This window comes from Brassica oleracea, chromosome C6 (genome assembly GCF_000695525.1).
Source record: "Brassica oleracea var. oleracea cultivar TO1000 chromosome C6, BOL, whole genome shotgun sequence".
NCBI classification, from domain to species: Eukaryota; Viridiplantae; Streptophyta; class Magnoliopsida; order Brassicales; family Brassicaceae; genus Brassica; species Brassica oleracea.
The window spans coordinates 6,378,234-6,381,164 of NC_027753.1; the positions used below are offsets into that span (position 1 = coordinate 6,378,234).

At 30.8% G+C, this 2,931-nt stretch overlaps 1 long non-coding RNA gene across 2 annotated transcripts; it reads right to left on the bottom strand.

The window, feature by feature from the left end:
- Positions 1–399: 399 nt before the first annotated feature.
- LOC106299218 lies at positions 400–1,591 on the bottom strand. 2 transcript variants are annotated; one of them, XR_001261719.1, is made up of 4 exons: positions 1,173–1,591; positions 881–957; positions 573–811; positions 400–482 (listed from the first exon to the last, which is right to left on the bottom strand). It is a non-coding gene; the product is annotated as an uncharacterized LOC106299218 (long non-coding RNA). The 2 variants fall into 2 exon arrangements; XR_001261718.1 differs by having other exon boundaries at positions 400–811; positions 1,173–1,590.
- Positions 1,592–2,931: the final 1,340 nt, after the last annotated feature.

Sequence of the window (2,931 nt, forward strand, 5' to 3'; positions counted from 1 at the left end):
TTTTATTTAGAGCATCATTATCCTAGAAACCCTAAATGGGTCTCTTATTTTTTTTTTTTATATTTTTTAACTGTAAAAGTAAATTAAGAGATTTGACTAAGAGACCCGAAAGTTTACGTACTCCATTGCAAGTCTCTTATTTAAGAGTTCTTAAACAAAAAAAATTAAGTTTTAAAGCATCCAAGAGTAACAATTTTGGTCAAGGTAAAAAAAAATGTTTCTCTTCTTCGCAACTGATGATGATGACTATAGCTTGACCTGAAACTTAATCTACATCTTGATATTGTCCCAGTCAAACGAGTTTCCTTCCAAATTGTAACCTGGTTGTTGCATTCTGTTCCTCGCCAATCTGCTCATCACTGCAAGCCGTGAAAGCAAGAGTTTTTTCTTAATCTACATCTTGATATTGTCCCAGTCAAACGAGTTTCCTTCCAAATTGTAACCTGGTTGTTGCATTCTGTTCCTCGCCAATCTGCTCATCACTGCAAACCCTGAAAGCAAGAGTTTAAGATAAGAGCAAGATTTGACTTTGATGTGGTGATAAAGATTTGTAGAGAGATGTATCTATTTACCTTCTACCATTCTATACAGTGATAACAACCAACCGTCTCTAGATATATTATGTTGCTCAAGCGAGTCACGTTACAAACAAAGTATGAAAAAATGATGAAAACTCTCAAAATCATGCTAATGAAAAAGCTTTAATACCAATACTCTCTCCGAGATGCATAGATATAGAATTCATCTGCGCCTTGTTTTCATATAACTTGTTCACTGTTCTTCTCGAACTCACAATCTCCTTAGCAAGCGCCTGTAACACCACCACAGAACCAAAATCACAAAACACATCCAAAGATTACATTTTTTTTTAAGAGTCTACCTTAGCTGAGACCATATCATTCCGCTTAGCAGCCTCTTTAATAGCTTTCTGTACCGTTCTCTCTTCTTTCTATATATCTGAAGAAAACCAAGAATCTCAAAATCAAAAGTACACTTGCAATTGGCGATCATCGCCCGATCCCAACTCGATTCAGAGTGATTTCTCGCAGTTTTGAGTGAAATCAACCAAACCCATCACTCTAATTTCGGCTAATTTGGAAACTTTTTTTTCTTGAATCTAAAAAAGCCCTAAGTTCAATCACTGAGGAGGAGGAAGAGATGTGAAACAGAACCTCGGATTTGGCGTTCGATGTTACGGCACTCCTGGCGAAGTTTGCGTTGCCAATCACGTAAGCGTTGCTTTGGATCAGGCTTCGGCTTGATGATCTTCATCACTTTCTTCATTTTTCTTAAACCTTCGCTGCTCTATTTTGAATCTTGATGGATGACTAACTAATAACGAGCAACGACCCCTTCTCCTCACAACTAAGAATTGCTGCAACCATAGAAGAACTCAGCGTTTCGGGAACCAAACACCGCGATCTGATCTGCCTCCATCTCTCCGTAAAAATCACACAAACACCCATTGATAGAGAGATCCACAAAGTGGAAAGCTTTGAACTTTTGATGATGAAGAGCATTCCCGAGAGAGAGAAAGAGATGATAGCCCTTTGGCCAACACGTGGCTTAAAAGACCGTCTCTTCTAAAGCTTATTTAAGAAACGTTCTTTCCCATTAATCATAATTTTTTTTTTTTTTTAATTGCTATTAATGCTAAGAGACCTGGCCAAACCACCCCGATAAAGATGCTCTTAGAGTTTTCAAATTAAATATGTGTGTTTTCATGCAGTTATTGGAAAAAGTTGTGAAAAAGTTGTGATGTGTTTTGTCATCATAAATACGTATCTTTACATAAAAAGTATTGAATATTTGTTTTCATTTTCTAAATTGTGTTAGCTTAAAGAGTTGCATCTTTCTATTTAAAAGAAATGGCTTTAAAAAGTAGTTAAATCAATAAATATCTTTCTACAATTATTAGTGTTAAGAATGTTTTTAAAAAAAAATTCCTTATAAAAGACAAATTAGTTTTAAAATGTAGTTAAACTGATAAATGTTTTTACAATTATTAATTTTAAGAATTACTAGATTTTTATCCGCACGCCCGTGCGGATGTTTTCTTTAGCTTTGATATTTGTCTAATTTTTTTTATTTGATTGAACGTAAAACACTTATATATTTGTTTGTATGTATTTTTAAACACAACAATTTAATAGGAGAGATCCATAGTAATTTATCATGTCTTCAACAGTCAGTAGTGCTAACTGATAATATATATATATATATACACATATATATATATATAGTATAGAAGCAATAGTGTAAATATGCATGAAATTACACATTTATAAATATTTTTTATTTTACATTATAATGTGACAGTTGGTGATATTAATTTATTATTTACATGTATTTTGTATTTTAAACATTTTTAGTTCTTGGTAACAAATAATTAGGTATTGGATGCTATTTTACGATAAATCCCATAAATTAAAAACATTTTTAATTCACATAATTTTTTTATGATAAAATGTTTCACATTATTTTAAAATATTTAAAAGTATATCATATTTGATTAGTTAAACTTTTACTATTTTGTAATATAACATTTGTTTTTCTAGTATGAAGTTTTTTTAAATAAAAGGAATATTCATGTTTTAAATATTTTATTAATTGAAAGATTGACATATTTTCCGTTTATGTGATAGTATATATGAAAATCATATTCTGGTTGCTCATTTTCTATATTCATTTTCCGAATATTTAATTTTTTAATCTAATATATGGACTCAAGAGTCAAAAATATAGATTGTATTCAAAAGATTTGATATTTTTTTAGTTAATATGATAGCAATAAATTAGGGATACATTAAGTTAAGTAAGTTTGAATTTCATTATGGGCAATTCTCTCAAATAACCCTTTTTAATTTTTTGTCAGAAAATAGCCCCCAAGAAAATGACCAAAATAGCCCTTTTTATTTTGAAAATTTTAAT